General features: G+C 45.9%; 1 pseudogene; it reads left to right on the top strand.

The window, feature by feature from the left end:
• Nucleotides 1-1925: 1925 nt before the first annotated feature.
• LOC120403987 lies at nt 1926-22673 on the top strand (annotated as a pseudogene).
• The last annotated feature ends 1268 nt before the right edge of the window (nt 22674-23941 follow it).

Below are 23941 nucleotides of genomic sequence, written 5' to 3'. Positions count from 1 at the left end.
CTGCTATAACATGAAATATAGGCCATTATCTTTGAAAATTCATGGCGATTGGGGGAGGTCCCAGACAATTGGAAAAAGTCAAAGTCAAAAGTCAAATATAGTGCCAATCTTTTAAAAAGGGAAGAAGGAGAATCCGGGGAACTACAGACTGGTCAGCTTCACCTCAGTCCCTGGAAAAATTATAGAGCAGGTCCTCAAGGAATCCATTTTGAAGCATTTGGAGGAGAGGAAGGTGATCAGGAACAGTCAACATGGATTCACTAGGGGCAAGTCATGCCTTACCAACCTGATTGCCTTCAATGATGAGATAATTGGCTCTGTGGATATGGGGAAAGCAGTGGACATAATATACCTTGACTTTAGCAAAGCTTTTGATATGGTCTCCCACACAATTCTTGCCAGCAAGTTAAAAAAGTATGGATTGGATGAATGGACTATAAAGTGGATAGAAGGCTGGCTGGATCATTGGGTTCAATGGGTAGTGATCAACGGCTTGATGTCTAGTTGGCAGCCGGTAGCAAGCGGAGTTCCCCAGGGATCAGTCCTAGGGCTGGTTTTGTTCAACATCATTATTAATGATCTGGATGATGGGATGGATTGCACCCTCATCAAATTCACAGATGACACTAAACTGTGGAGAGGGAGGGAGATATGCTGGAGAGTAGGGATAGAGTCCAGAATGACCTAGACAAATTGAAGGATTGGGCCAAAAGAAATCTGATGAGGTTCATCAAGGATAAGTGCAGAGTCCTGAACTTAGGATGGAAGAATCCCATGCACTGCTACAGGCTGGGGACCGATTGGCTAAGCAACAGTTCTGCAGAAAAGGACCTGGGGATTATAGTGGACAAGAAGCTGGATATGAGTCAACAGTTGTCAAGAAGGCTAACGGCATATTGGGCTGTATTAGTAGGACCATTTCCAGGAGATTGAGGGAAGTGATTATTCCTCTCTTCGACACTGGTGAGGCCACATATGGAGCATTGCATCCAGTTTTGATCCCCCCACTACATAAAGCATGTGGACAAATTGGAGAGGGTCCAGTGGAAGGCAACAAAAATGATTAGGGGGCTGGGCCACATGACTTATGAGGAGAGACTGAGGGAACTGGGCTTATATAGTCTAAAGAAGAGAAGAGTGAGGGGGGATTTGATAGCAACCTTCACCTACCTGAAGGGGGGTTCCAAAGAGGAAGGAGTGAGGCTGTTCTCAGTGGTGGAAGATGACAGAACAAGGAGTAATGGTCTCAAATTGCCGTGGGGAAGGTCTAGGTTGGATATTAGGAAACACTATTTCACCAGGAAGGTGGTGAAGCACTGAAATGTTTATCTAGGGAGGTGGTAGAATCTCCATCCTTAGAGGTTTTTAAGGCCTGGCTTGAAAAAGCCCTGGCTGGGATTACTTAGTTGTGGTTGGTCCTGCTTTGAGCAGGGGGTTGGACTAAATGACCTCCTGAGGTCTTGTCCAACCCTGATCTTCTATGATTCTATCTGAACGACTTGAATCCTGGCACGGGGGTGTTCTAGGTGAATGGACAGAGATCCCCTAAAGACATTTTGTGAGTCACTCTGGACACCATCAGAATTGGCATAATTTTTTGCAGGATTCACGTAACACAGGTTAATTGAGCTTTGAGATCATAATCAAATGCTAATCAAAATTTGATCTTGAGAGTTTTAAGGGTTAAAGATCAGGTACAATCATATGAGAATCTGACCACAAAAGAACTTAAAGCTTTATATAAAGATAGGGGGATAACTATTAAGAAAGACATCTCAGCTCTGGAACTGAGAACTTTGGTCATGGACTGTGACCAAAAAGCACGGTCTCAGTCTCCCCATGTGCCAGATGCAGAAGCGATCCGAAGGCAGGTCCTGGCATCGGAGAAACTACATGAGCATGAATCGAAGATGGTGGAACTCTGAATGAAGGAGAGGAAAGATGCCATGGAAGCTAAGGCTGAGGAGAAAGCCCACCAAAGGCACCTAGCTGATGCTGAGATGGAGAGGGAAGCTCATCTAAGGTGTATGCAGCAACTGGAAGCTGAGAATGAAGCAAACCAGATACAGGTAGAGGCTAACACATTGCAGCTTCAAATCCTGGACAGGCAAATGGATGAGCCACCTCAGCCAGGAGCTCTCTTGATACATTCTGACAGGTTGCAATGCTCAGAATCTTGGATTTATACAACAACTACTTAAGTACTGCATATTAATATTTGCTGCATTTAGTATGTATCATGTTAATGTGTATATCTTGGGTAAGAAATATATTCTAAGCCAAACTTTTCTTGAGCTAAAGATATTTACTGGGTTGCAACAGGCCACCAAGGTTTACAAATGGGTCCTGAGACCAAAGGTTGAAAACCATTCTTTTAGCTCAGCCATGGCTCCCAGGGCTTCTAGACTCTTGGCTCCCTGTCAGCTCTAGTATGCTGACAGGGAATCAGAACCTAGAGGCCCTGGGAACAGTGACTGAGCCAGGAGCCTTACAGGTAGGGAGCTGGGGCTTCCAGAGTTTCCAGCTCTGCGGCAGGGAGCCAGAAGCCGATCCCTCTCTCGAGCTGGTGTTCTCAGGGCTTCCAGGTGCTCAGCTGATGATTTACATTAGTTCAGCAGGAAACACACACTTCTTGAATATCATTTGGTTTAATTTCAGTTATTCAAATAGATTATAGTAGGAGTCCTGCACTTAGGATGGAAGAATCCCATGTACTGCTACAGACTAGGGACTGAGTGGCTAGGCAGCAGTTCTGCAGAAAAGGACCTAGGGGTTACAGTGGATGAGAAGCTGGATTTGAGTCAACAGTGTGCCCTTGTTGCCAAGAAGACTAACAGCATTTCGGGCTATATAAGTAGGAGCATTGCCAGCAGATCGAGGGATGTGATCGTTCCCCTCTATTCAGCAGTGGTGAGGCATCATCTGGAGTACTGAGTCCAGTTTTGGGCCCCACACTACAAGAAGGATGTGGAAAAACTGGAAAGAGTCCAGCGGAGGGCAACAAAAATGATTAGGGGGCTGGAGCACATGAGTTATGAGGAGAGGCTGAGGGACCTGGGATGGTGTAGTCTGGAGAAGAGTAGAAGGAGGTGGGATTTTATAGCTGCTTTCAACTACCTGAAAGGGGGTTCCAAAGAGGATGAATCTAGACTGTTCTCAGTGGTAGCAGATGACAGAACAAGAAGTAATGGTATCAAGTTGCAGTGGGGGAGGTTTAGGTTGGATATTAGGAAAAACTATTTCACCAGGAGGGTGGTGAAGCACTGGAATGGGTTACCTAGGGAGGTGGTGGAATCTCCTTCCTTGGAGGTTTTTAAGATCAGGCTTGACAATGCCCTGGCTGGGATGATTTAGTTGGGGATTGGTCCTGCTTTGAGTAGATGACCTCCTGAGGTCCCTTCCAATCCAGATAGTCTATGATTCTATAAGTTTGTCTTACTATAGGATGCATAATTTCAAATTTAATTTTAAATGCATTTATTTTTAAAAGCAAAATATTTTTAATTTAAATAAAAATTCAGTTTAAATTAATCTGATTTAAGTTACAGTGTCTTTGATTCTTTTATTAAAAGAAACATCATTTTTTCTCCACCCTGCTTACTCTCAGTATCCAGTGTGAGGAATGAGCCAAAGCAGAACATGACAAAAGGTGTATTTCTGCAGATATTACTTATTTATGTTCCCACTTTCAAGTAAGAAAGTAAGAGCATAAGAATGGCCATACTGGATCAGACCAAAGGTCCATCCAGCCCAGTATCCTGTGTGCTGACAGCGGCCAATGCCAGGTGCCCCAGAGGGAGTGAACCTAACAGGTAATGATCAAGTGATCTCTCTCCTGCCGTCTATCACCACCCTCTGACAAATAGAGGCTAGGGACACTATTCCTTACCCATGTAAAAGTAAAGACTAAAAATAAAGATTTAAGTTTGCATGACAGGGATTTTTTAGTTTACAGGTGAAAAAAATTGCATGAGGAGGTATTTCACCAAATCTTTGATTGGAAGCCAAAAACTCTGGCCATTGAGCTACCAAATTTGGCACATTTACAGAAATACTTGAACAACTTACCCATGAACAGGCTCTGTGCATCTCACGGTTGAGCACTAAATACAGTATTGATTTGTTAAACAGATGTTCTGTGTGTTTGTTCTTTAGTCATGGTTCGTGACCCACCAATTTAATAGTCCAGGTGATGCTCATTAGCCACTACTATGCTGGTTGTGGTGATGGTAGTGGGGAGGCGGTCTCCTGTTTGGGTTCCAATGTATCAATGAAAAGTTGCTCCAATGAGGTCCTTTGTTCATCCAGCCAACCACCACCAACTCAGGTGGTGGCAGAATGAATTCCACATAGTTTACAGTAGTTATAGTATTATCTATTAGTGAATTACAGTAGTGGTAAAATGCCTTGGCGGAGATCAGAGTCTCACTGTGCTAGGCACTGGACATGCTGTTATGGCAGATGCCCCCAGATGGTGCTGTTACAGGTGTCCAAGTTCTTTTTGTTTAGGATATAAAAAGCTTTTTATTTGGGGGAGATGTGTAATGTTTACGTTATGCAGGGTTTTCTGTCAAGCGGCTTTGGAAAGAGGAGCTGCGGGAGTAGCAGGAGAGTTACAGGTACACTTTGAGTGCACCCAGATGCCTTGTCACTGATTTCTCCTCTGATCTGCAAGGCCCTGGACACTTACTATTGCTCAGCAGAGGGGTTGTTAAATAATTGTAATCAAGTGAGGGAAGACTGGTGTGTCTCTCCTCCTCCACCCCCTGTACAACCAGTTGCCACAAATGTAGCCCCTGTATGATTGTTTCAGGATCTCCCTCTCTTCCCCACCCCATTTACCGAGTTTTTTGCCTTTCTCTCTCCTGCAGCTTGTGGGGGTGTGGTGTCTCAGACGCTTGCTGTGGGGATCTTGCCGCTGTTCTCAGAACCAGCCAAAGTCAGGCAGTGCTGGAACTGGGTGATATCAAACTAAGATATTCAGGAGTGCAGCTGCTGTGTGAGGAACTGAAACATCCAAACTGCAAATTACAGAGGTTGGGGTAGGTGACATTTGGCCTCCTTTATGCATTTACTTTATGTAAATCAGTGGTTCCCAAACTTTTTGGCATCACGCCCCCTTTTTAATTTTCAAGAAACCCTCACCCCCCACACTTCCCCTTTACCACCACCCCTGATTTTTGTCCCCTGACAACCCCCTCCCAGGACCCCCCCCACCCTAACTACCTCCTCCCGGGACCCCACCTCCTATCCAATGCCCCCTGCTCCCTGACCCCTGACTGCCGCTGCTCCGGGACCTCCTGCCTCTTATCCAACTCCCACTTCCCCTTCTCCCTTACCAGGCCACTCAAAGTGGCAGGACTGGCTTATTGGAAAGCCTAGGAGGTGGGTGGGCACAAACCATGCTGCTGTGGCGTGGCTGCGGAGGAGGGTGGACAGGAGGGGAGGGGCCGGGGACTAGCCTCCCCGGCCGGGAGCTCAAGGGCTGGGTAGTCTCACGCCCTCCTTGGAATTTCTTCACGCCCCCACAGTGGGGTGCACCCCCCCAGTTTGGGAACCAATTATGTAAATGCTCAACAGGGTGTGTAGCTGGTATCTTCCCTCTGCAGATACGTCTCCTTCCCATCCCATTAAGCCATTGGTTGGGACTGTAGAAGCCATTAATGTGTTGGACGTTTCTCCTTTGCTGTCTCCTGCCCTATACTGCTGCATGCACATATCACAGGCAGCAGTTTACTGGAGGGCTGCACACTCCCTTTGTTACACAGTCCAAACCGCACACAGAGCTGGGCCCCTCACTCCCACTACCCACCTCTAGCCATGTCCCAGCTCCAAATTCTACACAATTAGAATAATCAGAGCATTCCTGGTATTCATGTGGAGTTCTGCACTAGGATAACTTGTGGATAATATGTGTCAAATTACATATTAATATAGAAGTGCATCAAAACCATAAGACTCCCAAATATATATGATTATTTGTCAAGAGATGCATACACAACTGTATTCTAAAACCCAGCATCAACTTGAGTTGATGGGGTAATGTATGGAGAGGCATAAGCAGCTCCACGATTAAGTTTGCATTCAGATTACAGTTAAATCAGGGCTGAAAACCCTTTATTTTACACTTAAAATTTTGTTAAAAAGAAAAATCTGGTTATTCCTGCCGCTAATCTCAGGAATGATGGACTCAAATGCCCTCTACCATTCTCAGTCAGACCAGAGGGCTTGGCAGCTGCTGCAAGGCTTTCCAGCTTTAGAGCTGAGTTTCCAGCGCACAAATCCACACCTGCAGCACACACAGCGCTGCAACTCCTGGCTGCAGCGCTGGCTGCTGGCCAGGTTGGGGTGTAGCGTTGCGCTGGTGATCCAGCGCTGCTCATCAAGTGATGTGGACACACACCGCTTTATTGGACTCCAGGGAATAAGGAGATATCCCAGAATGCTTTTAACTAAAATTACTCCCTTTGTTTTGTTATGCAGCCTGTCTTTGTTTTGTTGTGAACCTCCGGAGCCGTTTCTACCGGAGCTGCTTATCAGCTCCTGTTTGCTGTGATCAATCTGTGAACAATCAAATGAGATCCTCCTCCCTGTTGTGAACAGCTCTGTGGAGCTCCTCCGTTGCCGCTGCTGCTATCTAAAAAACAAACATAGCTCCTGTTTGCTGTGATCATCTGTACCTGGCTGTAAACAATCAAATGAGAGGCATGCAGGGAAACAGCTGGGATACGTGCAGGCTGTTTGCAATTAATAGTTAAGACTAAGAAAAATGTTCTGATTTTCAAGTCAGGAAGCTAAACACACAGTGTTGGCTCCAAAATCCCCTCTCTCTCCCCCCCGCTCTGTCACAGACCCCACCCACCCCTTTTGAAAAGCACGTTGTGGCCACTTGAATGCTGGGATAGCTGCCCATAATGCATCACTCCCAACAGCGCTGGAAATGCTGCAAATGTGGCCACACACCAGCGCTGGTAGCTGTGAGTGTGGCCACACACCAGCGCTGCTCCTACACAGTTGGATGACCAGCGCTGCAAACTACCAGCGCTGCAAACCGTAAGTGTAGCCAAGCCCTCAGAGACCCATTACCCTAGAGCATCATGTTGTGACATATACAATGTTGCCACATTGCAGTTTTATCACAAATCTCTTGATATTTGATGTTTTTGTAAAGTCCTAGCTCCCAGAGTCATGTGACAAAGTAAGACTTTCCATTAAAAGAAAAACCAGAAGACACACAAAAGGAATTTAGTGTATCATTTAAAAAAAAAATCTCATGATTTTTAAGACAGTCACACGACTATACTCAGTTTAAGATTCTGAGGCCTGACTCATGATTTTTAACATTTGGCAACATACAGTGAATGTGTATCTAAGCGCTACATTTTGGCATCAAACTTACTATAAAATAATAATAAAAAAAACCTGTGTGCCATTCTGTCTCCCCCTCTTTTTAATTTTATTTATTTATTTATTCTTTTGTTTTACTCTTTGCTCAGATATTTTCTTCTTTCTCCTGTTCTCTTTGCCAGTCTCTTTTTTTCCTTCAGTCTTTTGCATATCTGTGTTTACTCTGCAATTTAACCCTTTTCTTTTTCCTGACATTCTCCCCCAAAACTCTCCCTCCATCTTTTCCTTTTTCCTCTCTTTCTGGCTTGCCCCTAGAAACTTCTTCTATACTTCATTAATTCTTTCTCTTTTGCCCCCTCTATCTTTATTAATTCTCCTCTGTCCCCATATTACTTCCCAGGGGTGCCCCCTCTTTCCTTTAGGGTCTTTCCCCACTTTCAGTGCTCTTCCTTGGAGGTCTCTCTTGATTTCCTTACTCCATTTTAGCCTTATGTCTTCCATGTCTTCCATTGAAGATATCATGGGGTCTCTTTCTCTTCACCTTCTCAGGTATCTTCTAATATTTTTAGCCTTTCAATCTTGTGGGGTTCTTCTCTTCGGCTTCAGCTTGAATGTCCTCTTTTCTTCACCCTCCCCCCCAAAATTAGGGTTTATCCCTTCAGATTCCCACAAACACTTTCGAGGTTTTTTCCTCCCCCTGTTCAACCCAGCCTTACAATCTCCACCCACCCCCATTGCAGGCGCCTCTCTTCCTGCCTCCATAATATTTTGGTCTCTACTAACTCTTACAGAATCTGCGGGTGCTGCAAGGCATGGGGGGGTTCTCTCCCTTGTACAAATTTAGGGGCTTTTTTCCTCTCCCATATGTTTTTATTTTTAAGGCAGTTGAGGTGCAGGTGACAGTTCTGGTGGGAGAAATGTCTCCACATGTGCAAGATTTAGCAGCTGGTTGGGGAGGGGACCCATACTTGGGTGTGCAGGGGGCTCACTGTGAAGCCTTGAAGGAGGACAAACAGGTGGTCTGGAGGTGCACATGGTCATAGCCAGCCTGCTGCCATGGTTACCCACTCAGCTGTCTGGCAGCTTTATCAGGAGCCCAGACTCTGCAGGGGGATTAGGGAAACCAGCAGAACGTCTGCTTTTATAACCCCACCAGAGACTCTGAAAGAGGTCCTGCCAACAAGGTCACACAGTTACCTTTCTTTCGGGGGCTCTTCCCTCCCCCAGCCTTGGGGAACCCCCTGCCATTGGGGGTCTTCCTCTCTTTGTCTCACCCCCTTTGGTCCCTGATCTCAGAGGAAGACGGGGGTGATGTAGCCAGTGCTGCATCCTGCCGGGGAGCAGCAGAGCGGTTCGCGGAGGGGCAGGATTTATAGATTCATAGACTCTAGGACTGGAAGGGACCTCGAGAGGTCATTGAGTCCAGTCCCCTGCCCTCATGGCAGGACCAAATGTCTAGACCATCCCTGATAGACATTTATCTAACCTACTCTTAAATAACTCTAGAGATGGAGATTCCACAACTTCCCTAGGCAGTTTATTCCAATGTTTAACCACCCTGACAGTTAGGAACTTTTTCCTAATGTCCAACCTAAACCTCCCTTGCTGCAGTTTAAGCCCATTGGTTCTTGTTCTATCCTTAGGGGCTAAGATGAACAAGTTTTCTCCCACCTCCTTATGACACCCTTTTAGATACCTGAAAACTGCTATCATGTCCGCTCTCAGTCTTCTCTTTTCCAAACTAAACAAACCCAATTCTTTCAGCCTTCCTTCGTAGGTCATGTTCTCTAGACCTCTAATCATTCTTGTTGCTCTTCTCTGGACCCTCTCCAATTTCTCCACATCTTTCTTGAAATGTGGTGCCCAGAACTGGACACAATACTCCAGTTGAGGCCTGTCCAACGCAGAGTAGGGCGGAAGAATGACTTCTCATATCTTGCTCACAACACACCTGTTAATGCATCCCAGAGTCATGTTCGTTTTTTCTTTTTTGCAACAGCATCACACTGTTGACTCATATTTAGCTTGTGGTCTACTATAACCCCTAGGTCCCTTTCTGCCATACTCCTTCCTAGACTGTCTCTTCTAATTCTGTATGTGTGAAACTGATTGTTCCTTCCTAAGCGAAGCACTTTGCATTTGTCTTTTTTAAACTTCATCCTGTGTACCTCAGACCATTTCTCCAATTTGTCCAGGTCATTTTGAATTTTGACCCTATCCTCCAAAGCAGTTACAATCCCTTCCAGTTTGGTATCATCTGCAAACTTAACAAACATATTTTCTATGCCAATATCTAAGTTGTTGATGAAGATATTGAACAGAGCCGGTCCCAAAACAGACCCCTGTGGAACCCCACTTGTTATACCTTTCCAGCAGGATTGGGAACCATTAGTAACTACTCTCTGAGTATGGTTATCCAGCCAGTTATGCACTCACCTTATAGTAGCCCCATCTAAGTTGTATTTGCCTAGTTTATCGATAAGAATATCATGTGAGACCATATCAAATGCCTTACTAAAGTCTAGGTATACCACATCCAGCACTTCTCCCCTATCCATAAGACTTGTCATCCTAACAAAGAAAACTATCAGATTAGTTTGACATGATTTGTTCTTTACAAATCCATGCTGGCTATTCCGTATCACCTTACCACCTTCTAAGTGTTTGCAGATGATTTCCTTAGGGCTTGGCTACACTTGAGAGTTGCAGCGCTGGTGGAGGTTTTCCAGCGCTGCAACTTAGTAACTGTCCACACCTGCAAGGCACATCCAGCGCTGCAACTCCCTGGCTGCAGCGCTGGCTGTACACCTGGTCTGCTTGGGGAATAACGACTGCAGCGCTGGTGATGCAGTGCTGCTCGTCAAGTGTGGCCACACACCAGCGTTGTTACTGGCCTCCAGGGTATTAGGAGATATCCCAGAATTCCTGTTCAGCCACTCTGCTCATCAATTTGCACTCTACTGCCCTGGCCTCAGGTGACCCGCCCTTTAAATGCCCCAGGAATTTTAAAAATCCCCTTCCTGTTTGCTCAGCCAGGTGTGGAGTGCAATCAGTGAATCTTTCCAGGTGAGCATGCCTCCACGCGCCAAACGAGCCCCAGCATGGAGCAATGGCGAGTTGCTGGCCCTCATTAGTGTTTGGGGGGAGGAAGCTGTGCAGTCCCAGCTGCACTCCAGCCGTAGGAATTATGATACATTTAGCCAGGTATCAAAGGCCATGCTGGAAAGGGGCCATGACCGGGACGCGCTGCAATGCAGGGTTAAAGTAAAGGAGCTGCGGAGTGCCTATTACAAAGCCCGCAAGGGAAACCGCCGCTCCGGCGCTGCCCCCATGACCTGCCGTTTTTACAGGGAGATGGACGTGATACTTGGGGGTGACCCCACTGCCAATCCGATGACCACAATGGACACTTCTGAGCGGGGTGGGGGACAGGAGGAGGAGGAGGAGGAGAGAGGCGGGACAGAGGAAACCGAGACTGAAGGTACTGGGGTGGGGGAAGACACCCCAGAGTCCCAGGAGGCATGCAGCCAGGAGCTCTTCTCAAGCCAGGAGGAAGGTAGCGAATCGCAGCAGCCAGTACTTGGTGAAGGACAAGCAGAGGAGCGGGTTACTGGTAAGCGGCTTTTATTTTCAGGATGGAAATATTTCGGAAGAGGAGGGGAGTTAAGGCTGCATGCATGCATGCCTAGATGTGGAATAGCCCATTGATGTGGTATATCACGTCGCGGTAATCTGCTGCGGTAATCTCCTCAAAAGTTTCAGCCAGAGTGTGGGCAATGCGCCTGCGCAAGTTTATAGGGAGAGCCATTGTGGTCCTTGTCCCAGTCAGGCTAACGCGTCTGTGCCACTGTGCCGCGAGGGGTGGGGGGACCATTGCTGCACACAGACAAGCTGCATAGGGGCCAGGGCGGAATCCACATTGCTGTAGAAAACCTTCCCGCTCTTCCCTGGTGACCTGCAGCAGCGAGATATCTTCCAGGATTAACTCCTGTGGAAAATGTTGGGAGACTGTTCAGTGCAGATGCCCCCTGTAGCTGTTTGCTGTCCCCAACGCACAGAAACCCCTGCACAGCCCTGAAGCAATCAGTCTCCCTTACTCACCATTTCATGGCTCCTGTTGGGTTATGTGTGCTCTGTTTGGTATGGGAAAAGTATGCTAAAGTGAAGACTGTAAACTCCTTCAGTGTGTGGGAATTACTGTCTGGATGAGATTATGAACAATGCTACCCCTGTTAACTGTTGCCATTTTTGCCTTTCCAAAAGCGACCTTGACTGCTGGACTGCCTGTCTCCTTGACTGCACAGAGACTACAAAACCTCAGAAAGAAGCTGCAAAAAACCAAGGAAGACATGCTGAAAGCGGTTATGGATCAGTCTGCTAGAGAGAGTAAAAACCTGCAGGACTGGAGAGAAAGGGAAAGCAGGATCCGCCAGAGAAACGCAGTGGCCAGGAGGAAAAGCACAAAGCAGCTGCTAAGAATCCTGGCACACCAAGCGGACTCTATCCAGTCACTCGTAGCCATGCAGGCAGAGCACTACCGTGCTGCCCCCCTGCCCCCCCATCCCAAAGCTTTTTCCCTTGTGCCCCAATGTCAGCTCCAAACCCCCTTCCCCAGCATCCAGGTTCTTACCTCCACCAGCTGCCTCCAACACCTGTACGTTCACCAACCAGCCCTGAGAACTACGACCCTTACCCTCTGCACTCAACCCCCATCACCATGCAGTATATGCACCCTGAAGTGCAGCAGTCATTGCACAGCACTCCAGACAGGACATATGCAAACCTGTGACTGTACAGTTCACCAACCCACCCCCCTGCCCTTTTAGGTTCCCAAAATGTTGTGTGTCTGTCAAGGAAGTTATTTTCTTTTCAATAAAAGAATTCTTGGCTTTGAAAACAGTCTTTATTATTGCAGAAAGTGAAAGATACCTTAGCCCAGTAAAGAAACAGGCACTGCAAATCATTTTAGGGAAAATTGAATCCTACTAACAGTGTAACCACTGCACTTCACTCCCGTGCAAGGCAGCAAACCTTACTGTTTGCTTTCAGCCTCAAATTCTTCCCTCAAGGCATCCCTAATTCTTGTAGCCCTGTGCTGGGCCTCTCTAGTAGCCCTGCTCTCTGGCTGTGCAAATTCAGCCTACCGGACTTGAATCTCGGTGGTCCATGCCTGACTGAATGTTTCACCCTTCCCTTCACAAATATTACAGAGGGTACAGCATGCGGATATAACTGCGGAGATGCTGCTTTCCCCCAAGTCTAGCTTCCCATACAGAGACCTCCAGCGGGTTTTTAAACGGCCAGAAGCACACTCCACAGTCATTCGGCACCGGCTCAGCCTGTAGTTGAACTGGTCCTTGCTCCTGTCAAGCTTCCCTGTATAGGGTTTCATGAGCCAAGGCAGTAACGGGTAAGCAGGGTCTCCAAGGATCACAATGGGCATTTCAACATCCCCTACTGTGATCTTCCTGTCTGGGAAAAAAGTCCCTGCCTGCATCTTCCTGAACAGGCCACTGTTCCGAAAGATGCGTGCATCATGCACCTTTCCAGGCCAGCCTGTGTTAATGTCAATGAAATGCCCACGGTGATCCACAAGCGCCTGGAGAACCATTGAGAAATACCCCTTCCGATTAACGTACTCTGATGCTAGGTGCGGGGTGTGTGTGCCAGAATAGATATATGTGTCCCATCTATCGCCCCTCCACAGTTAGTGAAACCCATTTGTGCAAAGCCATCCACAATGTCCTGCACATTCCCCAGAGTCACGGTTCTTCTTAGCAGGACGCGATTAATGGCCCTGCAAACTTGCATCAGCATGATTCCAACGGTCGACTTTCCCACTCCAAACTGGTTCCCGACCGGTAGCTGTCTGGAGTTGCCAGCTTCCAGATTGCAATAGCCACCTGCTTTTCCACCGTCAGGGCAGCTCTCAATCTTGTGTCCTTGCGCCGCAGGGTGGGGGTGAGCTCAGCACACAGTCCCATGAAAGTGGCTTTTCTCATCCGAAAGTTCTGCAGTCATTGCTCATCATCCCAGACTTCCAGGACGATGTGATCCCACCACTCAGTGCTTGTTTCCCGAGCCCAAAAGCAGCGTTCCACGGTGCTGAGCATTTCCGTGAATGCCACAAGCAATTTAGTGTCACACGCGTCAGGCGATTCGATATCATCGTCGGACTCCTCACTGTCACTTTGGAGCTGAAGGAATAGCTCAACTGCCAAATGTGATGTGCTGGCAACACTCATCAGCACAGTCCTCAGCAGCTCAGGCTCCATTTCCCACAGAAATCGCGCTTCACAAAGAGAGAGTAAAACACAGCAACAGACTCACAATGGCGCCAAACGTGGCCGGAAAAACTGTGACGGCTGGGATGTGAAGCGATGCACCACGGGGCGTTGGGACAGGAAGCGGAATGACCCACACCCTTCCGTCCCCTTCCCACAACCCACAGTGCCAAAATGGGACGAGGTGCTCTGTGGGATAGCTGCCCACAATGCACCTCTCAATACAGCGCTGCAAATGCTGCAAGTGTGGCCACAATGCAGCACTGTTAGCTGTCAGTGTGGCCACACACCAGTGCTGTCCCTACACAGCTGTACGACCAGTGCTGTAACTCCCAGCACTGCAACTGTCAAGTGTAGCCAAGTCCTTAGTTACTTGCTCCATTATCTTCCCTGGCACAGAAGTTAAACTAACTGGTCTGTAGTTTCCTGGGTTGTTTTTATTTCCCTTTTTGTAGATGGGCACTATGTTTGCCCTTTTCCAGTGTTCTGGAATCTCTGGAAAAATGGGTAAATATTGAGGTGGCAAAATTTGCAGATGACACAAAACTATTCAAGATAGTTAAGTCCCAGGCAGACTGCAAAGAGTTACAAAGGGATCTCACAAAACTGGGTGACTGGGCAACAAAAATGGCAGATGAAATTCAATGTTGATAAATGCAAAGTAATGCACACTGGAAAACATAATCTCAACTATACATACAAAATGATGGGGTCTAAATTAGCTGTTAACACTCAAGAAAGAGATGTTGGAGTCATTGTGGATGGTTCTCTGAAAATATCCACTCAATGTGCAGCGGCAGTCAACAAAGCAAACAGAATGCTGGGAATCATTAAGAAAGGGATAGATAATGAGACCGAAAATATCATATTGCCTCTATATAAATCAATGAAACGTGCACATCTTGAATACTGTGTGCAGATCTGGTCATCCCATCTCCAAAATGATATATTGGAATTGGAAAAGGTACAGAGATGGGCAACTAAAGTGAATAGCATTATGAAATAGGAGGAGTAATTAAAATGACTGGGAATTTTCAATTTAGAAAAGAGACAGCTAAGGGGGGATTATGATAGGGGGATCTATAAAATCTTGACTGGTGTGAAGAAAGTGAATAAGGAAATGTTATTTAATCCTTCACATAACACAAGAACTAGCAGTCACCCAATGAAATTAATAGGCAGCAGGTTTTAAAAAAAACAAAAGGAAGTACTTCTTCACACAACATAAAGTCAACCCATCAAACTCTTTGCCAGGGGATGCTGTGAAGACCAAAACTATAACAGGATTAAAAAAAGAACTAGATAAATTCCTGGAGAATAGGTCCATCACTGGCTATTACCCGGGATGGGGAGGGATGCAGTACCACGCTCTGAGAGTCCCTAGCCTGTTGCCAGAAGCTGGGAATGGGCAACAGGAGTTGGATCACTTGATTACCTGTTCTGTTCATTCCCTCTGAAACACCTGGCCTTGACCACTGTCGGAAGACAGGATTCTGGGCTACATGGACCACTGGTATGACCAACAACAATATGTCTGTGAATCCTTCAGGGAACCTCTAGCCAGCTGCAGTCGACATGCAGCTGAGTTCCTGCCAAAGGCCTTTGTGAAGTCACTGCCACACCCACCTTTCCCTGGCAGGCCTGATGTCTGTCCCTGGCCAGCCCAGCTGGATGTTTGAGCTGCACCCTGGATCACCCCACTTGCTCATTATTGATTCTGGGAAGCAAGCAGGCTACCCAGTAAAACAGCAGAGTCTGTTCCTCACCCCACACTGAACTTTTCATAGAGGTTATGAAACAATTCGATCTCCTAATCTGGCCTCTATTTCACAGGCTATGAAATTTCACACACTTTGCACCATATGAAGCCTAATTGCTTGTAAGTCACTAAAAGGCACCTTCCAAAATGACAGGCAGTTGTGACGTGAGGACACCAGGAAACAGAGACTCCACCTCTCCCCTGGGTAATTTCTTCCAGTGGCTAGTCTCCCTCACTGTCAGAAATGTGTGCCTACGTCTCCTTTGAATTTCTCTGGCTTCAGCTGGCAGCTGTTGGTTCTTGTTGTGCCTTTTTTGACTAGATCGAATTAGCTCTGCCCCGTGAAATCTGATCTCCCCGTCCTGCTGGGAGCCCCCCAGCCAGGAGAACCCAGTAGAGGCCTCCTAGCTGTTTCTCTGCCCGGCTGGGGACAGGACTTCCTCTCCGTGGGGATATCAGACACACCTGCAGAGGCAATGCAGAAGTGAGTGCGCTGCATCGGCCCAGCGTTGGGCTCAGGGCTTTGGCCTTGGCAGCTTCTGTTCCAATCACGTCTCTGGGTGCCTGGGCTCAGAGCTTCTGGCCCCCTGTGGCTGCAGCCAGTGCTGGGGCACTAGGCTCAGGACTTTCATTCCCCTCCCCACTCCTGCCAGCGCTCTGGGTGCCTGGGCTCTGGGCTTCTGCCCAGCCTCTGCAGCGGGGGCTCAGGGGCTTCCCTTGCAGTTACTTCTGGGGCTCAGGGGTCCATTTCTGTGGATGCCCCCAAAATGGTAGGAGCCGAGGTGCTCCCAAGTAGTAGGTAGGAGCTGAGGTGCTCCCAACAGCAGGGCCCCACCTGCACATCTGGGAACCTCCTCTAGCTTCAGAAAAGTTGCTGGCTGCTGCCCAGGTGGAGTGGAAGGGAAAGGGAGTGCAGGCCATGCAAATGTTGTGGCATCTGCACTACCCCACAGACACACACTCAGCAATGCAGGGCATAATATCCAGGACAGTAAATTATTTGGCCATAACCTACCAAATCCTCAGTGTTGAAAGTCCAATTTCTCTAGAAAACAATGGGAGGGAGGGGTTAGAGAGCTGCAGTAACCACCTGGACTTCCAGTCTCTGGCCAGGCACATCCCTCTCTGCAGAGTTTTCACTGCTATCGTCTCCAAACTGGTCCTCCTGATCTAATGTGAGGTCACATCCTGGCCTTTAGGGACATTGGCAGGATCTTCCCTGTTCCCAGCTGCAGCATCACCCTCGTTATCCTGCCTGATAAGGATCCCGCCAGGGCTCAGCTAAATGGCATGTGGCAGGACAGGCTCTTTGCTGAGGGCCCTTGACTGTGCCCAATCGAGATCTGAATAGGATGGGCATGTGCAGGTGCATTTCCTGACTTTTTACTGGACTCCTGGACCCTCTCATGCTGCTGCTGCAAATGTTCCTTCTCGCTCAGCGCTGAGCAGCAGAATGCTCCTTGCCCCTTTTTGCTGTGCGACACACAGACGTCTAGTCCTGCTGCTCTGAAAGAAACCATCTTCACAGCTCTAATCCTGGCAGATATTGATTAAAATCTTGCCATGCTCCTCTAAGTGTATTTGTGATTGGACGTGCTTCTTGCTAGGGGGGATTTTTAGACACATGAACTGCATGAAACAGAGGGAAAGACAAAGAGAAGCATCAACATGTCTAAGAACTTGAACAATATTTGAAGACCATATATTGGTGTCTAACGACCTCCTGCTGCCGGGAGAGGCAACTTGTATTTTAATGACACACTCACCCTGCTTGTGCCTGACCTGGAATTCAGGAAGGATGGCTTACTGGTTTAAGTATTAGCCTGTTCAATCTAGTTTTGTGAGTTCAATCTTTGAGGAGGCCATCTAGGGAATGGAGGTAAAATTCTCTCTGGGGATGGGTCCTGCTTTGAGCAGGGGGTTGGCCTAGATACCTCCTGAGGTCCCTTCCAACCCTGCTATTCTATGAATTCTGTCCTCTCGTGTTGGCAGGACAAAGAAACCCCACCTCCAATTACCCCTTACACAATCCATTTGAGTTCAAGAAAGAGAGATATCTCTCTTGCAACAAGTTTTAACATTACGGGGCAAAGACTGAGGTGAGTGGTCTATTTTTCTTTCAGTTCTAATACTGAAGGAGATCTCCAAAATCCATTCTGTCAACCAAGAGAAAAGATTGTTTTTCTGTTCTCAAAGTGCTGATGCTTTTGATCCCAAAATGTTCTCTTCATTTTCTCTCACAAAATAACTTGCAGTGAAATAGGACCAACTGCCTAAACTATCCTAAACTATCCTGAACGCTGCATGTCAGAGTTTGGGACTATCAGGATAGCGCATCACCTGGCATCAGTTGTCACAGATTCATCAGTATCAGCAGAGCTACGGTGATTGATACCAACTGGGTGTCTGGTCCATTGTGCTGTACTGAGTTAAAAAATTTCACACGCTGTGCATATGAAGATGAAAATGTAGGGTGGAAGGGACCTCATGTAGTCAAGTCAGGCTCCTCATGCTGGGGCAAGACCCCTTGGTTTCAAAGAATCTTGTTTAATGGAGGGTTTTTTCTAAAAATGTGCTTCATTTATTTGCATATCAAACATTTTCATTTAAAATTTCCCAGAGTAGGTTTTGTGCTGGTGAAATATTCCCAGTTGACAGCCCTGGAGAGAGAAGCTTGTGAAAAAAGACAGTACAGTATGGAATGGGCTTCCCCAGTGCACCATTTTCTGCCCCCATGGAAGGTCTCATGGGTTCGGGGTGGATACACACTGACAATAGAATGAAATCCCTCTTGCATAGTTGAGTTTTCTTCTTAGTTTGATGCGGGAGAAGGAACAGGAACATCTGGACCCACCTAGCTTCCAAGGGAACAATCTATCTTGATGCTGTTTGACCTGCAATTCATTGTGGCCCTTTAGGTGGAGATCAGTGGATATTCTTGAGGAAGCTGCTTTATGACTCTGCTAAAGAACTATCTTCTGAGAAGGACAGGCTGGTCCTCCCACTGTCTCCACTCACTCATGGTAAATTATAGAGATTTGTAGCCATAGGTTGTACAGGATGATAAGATACTGCATGTGAACATGGGAGAGAGAGAGATGTTTTACTTAGTATTCATTAGGGTCCTTTCCTTTGGAGGTGGAAGCTTTTCCAAACTCAGTTGCTGCCTCTGCTTCCCCACTGCAGAACTCCAGTTGTAGGCTGTGCAAGAAACCAGAGCAGGCATGAGGGTCTCACCCATCGTTTTAATTCAGCTCTTGCTGATTAACATTGCTCTTCATTCATATCTCCTCAGTTAATATAAAGTGAAACATTGTTAACATAATCTTACTGATTTCAACAAAAATGCTGGTTATTGAATGTAATCAGAGTTTATTCCTAGTTTGTGGGATCTTATTTAACTGACTTATTATAAATCGCATAGCTCCTGGTTTAGTTATGGAAAGGTGCTAGAGTGCTAATATGAGGCTTAAATCTACCACTCCAAGCACCCCCCGCCATAGATCAGATGGCTGTGGGGACACCTGGCCTTTTAGTTTCATAAGAAGAAAGTTATAGTTGCAATTGCTGACTTTACATTGTTTGTGGTTGGCATTTCTAAAATGCTGATTTGGGGGAAAAAAACCCAAACATTTGCAATTGTCAATTGCTTTGAAGCAAGCAGCCTTTGGAAATTCCAAAACGCTCACCTCCTTCTTTTTAAAGTAATTCTTTTTCTCTGCCATTGTCATTCAGTTCACTTTCTCGAAATAGCTACAGTATTAGTGGGATTCACCTAGAGATGAGATGTTTTCACTTTACTAGCAATTTTGGCTCTTTCTACCGGAAAAAGATTCTTGAATTAATTTCTTTTCTATCCCACATTACATCACAGTTAGAAGGGAACACGGCATTTGAAAGTGTTCTGGATATTGCGTTGTTACAACAAGGTAAGAGTTGATGATGTTTTAGGATCAGTTCTGAAACCTGTAAATGATAACGGATATTAATATTCCATTTTGTGGAAAAAATCCTTTATTTTTCAATTGTCTGTTTAATATAATGTTTTTTTCTCTTGATGTTTTCTGATGGGTTCCTATTATGGTGAAACCTGATTAGTCCCAACAGGACAATTGAAACATGTGCGTGCGTGTGTGTGTGTGTGTGTGTGTGTGTGTGTGCGCGCTCACATGCGTTTTAATTTTTCACATTGATAAGATAAAGAATTGTAGAAATCTAGTACCATAATAACCACATTACTAGGAAATGGGGCTTCCAGATGAGTGTGACTTTATGCTTGGAACAGGACAACTGAAACGTGTGTATGTGTGCGCGCACGCACATGCATTTTAATTTTTCACATTGATAAGGTAAAGAATTGTAGAAATCTAGTACCATAATAACCACATTACTAGGAAATGGGGCTTCCAGATGAGTGTGACTTTATGCTTCCATTTCCATATGGAAATTTTGATTCCTATCTTTGATGTTTCTTAGTCTCATGGAGAAATGCAAGAACTTTGTTACTGGTGACCTTGTTCATAACCATAGATGGGCAAATCTGAAAAAAAACTAGGAGCTGTAATAAAAAGCAGCCAAAGAAGACCAGTTTGTGCAGAAGATGCATATCTCAGGGAAATGACTGAATATTCATGCAAATATATTGTTTACCGTGTTTTTATTTTTTATTTGCAAGACTTTAACCCAAAATGATCTCAAAGTATTAAAGTGCTCGAATGAAAAGTCCACCAGCTATTTCAGTTTATAGCAGCTCAGGAACTGGCTCCACAACTTTACCTTTAAAGAGATTTTGGGTAGGAGCCCATGTAGAGAGATGGTTGGGTGGGTCTGGCTGTATTTTGCATTGACTGAGCTGGCCAGTGGACTGGTCGTGCCATTTTGTTAGAGATATTGTTTCTACTCATCAGTTAAAGGCAGGTTAAGCTGTCACAAACATCATGGGATTTTAGACCCTGCTTTCAACTTCCCGATTTCAGTGCATTCAAAATCTCATACTGAATAGTTCAGTAAAAGAGGACGTGTGTTTTCTTCTTTGAGTTCATGTACTTTTATAATTTGGTGTGAACTTTACTAATCTCTTTGCCTTGAAGATCTCCTCCTTTAGGGAGTGCAGAAGGTTCAAATACACTGAGTATTACCTTCCCTTGCTTCTCGCTCTGCTAGCTGGAAAGATGATTAAATCTGATAGTAACAAATAGCCTGACCCAAAGTGCACTGAAATCAATGGAAAAACTCCACTTGGCGTCAATCTGTTTTGGATCAGACCCCCTACGGTGAGTGGGAACACTACATTCCTAGGAAATAGATGAAAATTGCCCTCCTCCCACAAAAACAAACAAATCTCTTTTGCATTGAACTTTTCCATAGAAATGTCAGCATTTTTACAACAAATAAAATAAAATAACAAAAATCAATACAAATATTGTTATTAGGGAGTCCTAGCAATGTAGGGTGGAAGGGACCTCATGGAGTCAAGTCAGGGTCCCCATGCTGGGGCAAGACCAAGTAACACCAAGTAAACATCCCGATGGGTGTTTCTCTGACCTGTTCTCAAACACCTTCAACACGGAGCAGTCCACATGTTGATCTGTCTAGCTGAAGTTCCTCAGGCTTCCATTCTCCTTTATAGGCCAGACTACATCTCCCAGTTGTTCCATTTCAAAACCAAAATACTTCAGATTTCAGCCAAAATAGACCAGCACCAAAATAGTTTGGATTTGGGGTTTTATTCATAAAAGCTCAACACTTTCCAAGGGGATGGGTGGGAATTTTGACCAGCTCGACATAAAAACCCTCTATTAACAAGGGGTGATGATTTACCAAGGGTCGTGGTGGATATTCAGTTTATGGACAATTTTTAATTCAAGATTGGATTATTTTTTAAAAGATATGCTCTAATTTACAATGAAAACTATTGGAAAAAAATTATGACCTGTGTTATACAAGCAATTGGACTAGATTGGGGGTGTTGAATGTATTGTCTGCGAACACCTTGGGATCCACAGACTGTATCTAAGGGGTCTTCCAAAGGTGGTTGTTACCATAGAACACTGCTTTGCAACCTGTGGCTGTGGATTCCTAGGGGTCCACAGATTGTGTCTACAATTTCCACCTCCATTCAAAATTTTGGATTCATCCACAAATGAGAAAAAAATCCACTGGTCTAGATAATGAAAATGGTTCCTTTGGGCTTTGGAAACTCGGACGAAATTGAATTTCCGTTATTTCGGCATCTCTTAAGAGATATCACGAGTCTCCACTGTACATCAGATTTATTGTTGTGGTACCCATTGCTTCTATCCCCTCCTCTGCCTCTTCCTTGACACAGAGCACAGTGATAGGAGAAATGGTTCCCGGAAATTGCACCAGAGTGACTGGCTTCATTTTCCGGGTAATCACTGACAGTCTAAAGCTGCAAAACATCCTCTTTGTGTTCTTCTTTGCCATTTATTTCTGCAGGCTGGTGGGGAATGTCTGGATGATTGTGCTGATTAGCGTTGACTCCCAACTCCACTGCTCCATGTACTTTTTCCTCAGTCACTCTTAGATGTTGTCTCCTCCTCTGTGATTGCCCCCAAGGCGATGCTCAGTTCCCTAGCGACGAGTAAATACATTTGTTTCCCTGGGTGTGTGGTTCAGTTTTCCTCTTCTCCTTCTGTGCAAGAAATGAGCTTTGCCTCCTGGCTGTGATGACCTACGATCGCTTTGTGGCCATCTGCCACCCATTGCTTTTTTATGTCATCCTGTCCAAGAGAGTCTGCTTCCAGCTGGTGGCTGGCTCTTCCCTAAGCGCCTGTGTCAACACCACTGTGCATACGTGTACTGTATTCAGTCTGTCCTTCGGCCACTCCAATGTCCTCGATTATTTCTTCTGCGATATTCGCCCACTCCAAGAAATCTCCTGCTCTGACTTTCGCATCAATAAGCGAGTGCATTTCCTCTTTGCAGCCATAGAAATCATAGGCACCATTTTCACCATCCTCATCCCCTTCATTTACATCATCTTTGCCATCCTGAGGATCCGCTCCACGGCAGGAAGGCACAAAGCCTTCTCCACTTGCGCCTGCCACCTGACTGTCGTTTCCTTCTTATATGGGACCCTGATCTTTACATATTTATGACCCTCATCTGGCAGCTCAGTGGAATGGGAGAAAATCGTGGCCATGTCCGATACCCTTGTGATCCCCATGATGAACTCCCTGATCTACAGTTTGAGGAACAAGGGGGTGAAGGACGCCCTGAGGAGGACAATACACCAGAAAATTATTCCTCACTGTATGTAAATATGGGGACTGGTTTTTCTGATCAGTACTGGAGTGCAGATATGAGCTAGTTCTCACTCATTAAGTAATTGTGTAGAAATTTCTGCAAATCATCGTATGATTTACAGGAGAAAACAAAATGGAAATGGAACTTGAGCCCGATAATGAAGGAAGGCGCCATGTTCCTTGAAAAACAGTGTCCAGTAACTGTGTTACAGCTTCTCCTTTATGCACTGATATGTGATTTCTTCAATATAGACACCTGCCCCTGCTTGTTCCATTACCTTCTGAACTATGTTGCTTAACTTAGAGCTGATATAAAGAGGAGATGCTCAGACTGTAATTATTTCCATTTGCCACCACTATTATCTCAGTTCCCACAGCTCCCACCTGAAATCCCTGTACAATTAAATAAAGGGAGGTGCACATGGAGAGGTGTTTTTATAGCTAGATAGTGAGACAGGTGGTTCTGTTTGGGGACAGAGAGGTAGACACTAAACAGATGGATATTTGTCTCTGTGACTAGATAGACAGAGACATGGTTATGTCTGGGGCTAGACAGACAGAAACACATCATTAGACACACACAGGAGAAAGGAAGGATGCCAGAGGTTACTGCACTCGCCTAAGACTTGAGGGGTCTGAGTTTAAATTCCACCCCCGCTGCAGACTTCCTTTGTGATCTTGAGCAAATCACATTGGGCCCGATTTTTTAAAGGGATTTCAGTTCCTAATTCCCACTGAAATCCATGGGATTTATGTGGCCTAAATACTTTTAAAACCCCTGGGTTTAGTCTTCCTTTGCCTCTGTTTGCCACTTGTAATATGGAGGTAAGAGAAGGAGTGTTGTAAGCAGGCTTGCCATCTCCTTATGAACTTGCTGCCGCAATGTACCAGTTCTGTGGGATGCTTTGCTGGGTACAGGTTGTTATCCCACAGTGTTCATCTTAGGCAACTTTTGTGAGCCGCGCCGGGCCTGCTTGATAATACATGCCAGTCACTTTGCAGACCAGCCATGACCTCTGTCTTTTCACTTAGGGTGACCCTGTCACACACCTCAATGCTCTTGAGTGGGATATCCCTATTGCATTCAGGCCTCAGATCAGGAACAGGGACTGTCTTACAATCCTCTTCACAGAATAGCATCTTGACAATGGCTTCACTGTTGTGATGCACTTTTAAGCTGTTTATATGCACAGTCCGAAATGCGTCCCTGCTGTGGGGCCTGTGTACATTGCAGGTAACAGTGTGACCCCTCCCTACCACCTCAGAAGGCCCCTCCCATCAGT

Source organism: Mauremys reevesii, linkage group 4 (genome assembly GCF_016161935.1).
Source record: "Mauremys reevesii isolate NIE-2019 linkage group 4, ASM1616193v1, whole genome shotgun sequence".
Classification (NCBI taxonomy): Eukaryota; Metazoa; Chordata; order Testudines; family Geoemydidae; genus Mauremys; species Mauremys reevesii.
This window is presented reverse-complemented; position numbering and strand designations above follow the sequence as displayed.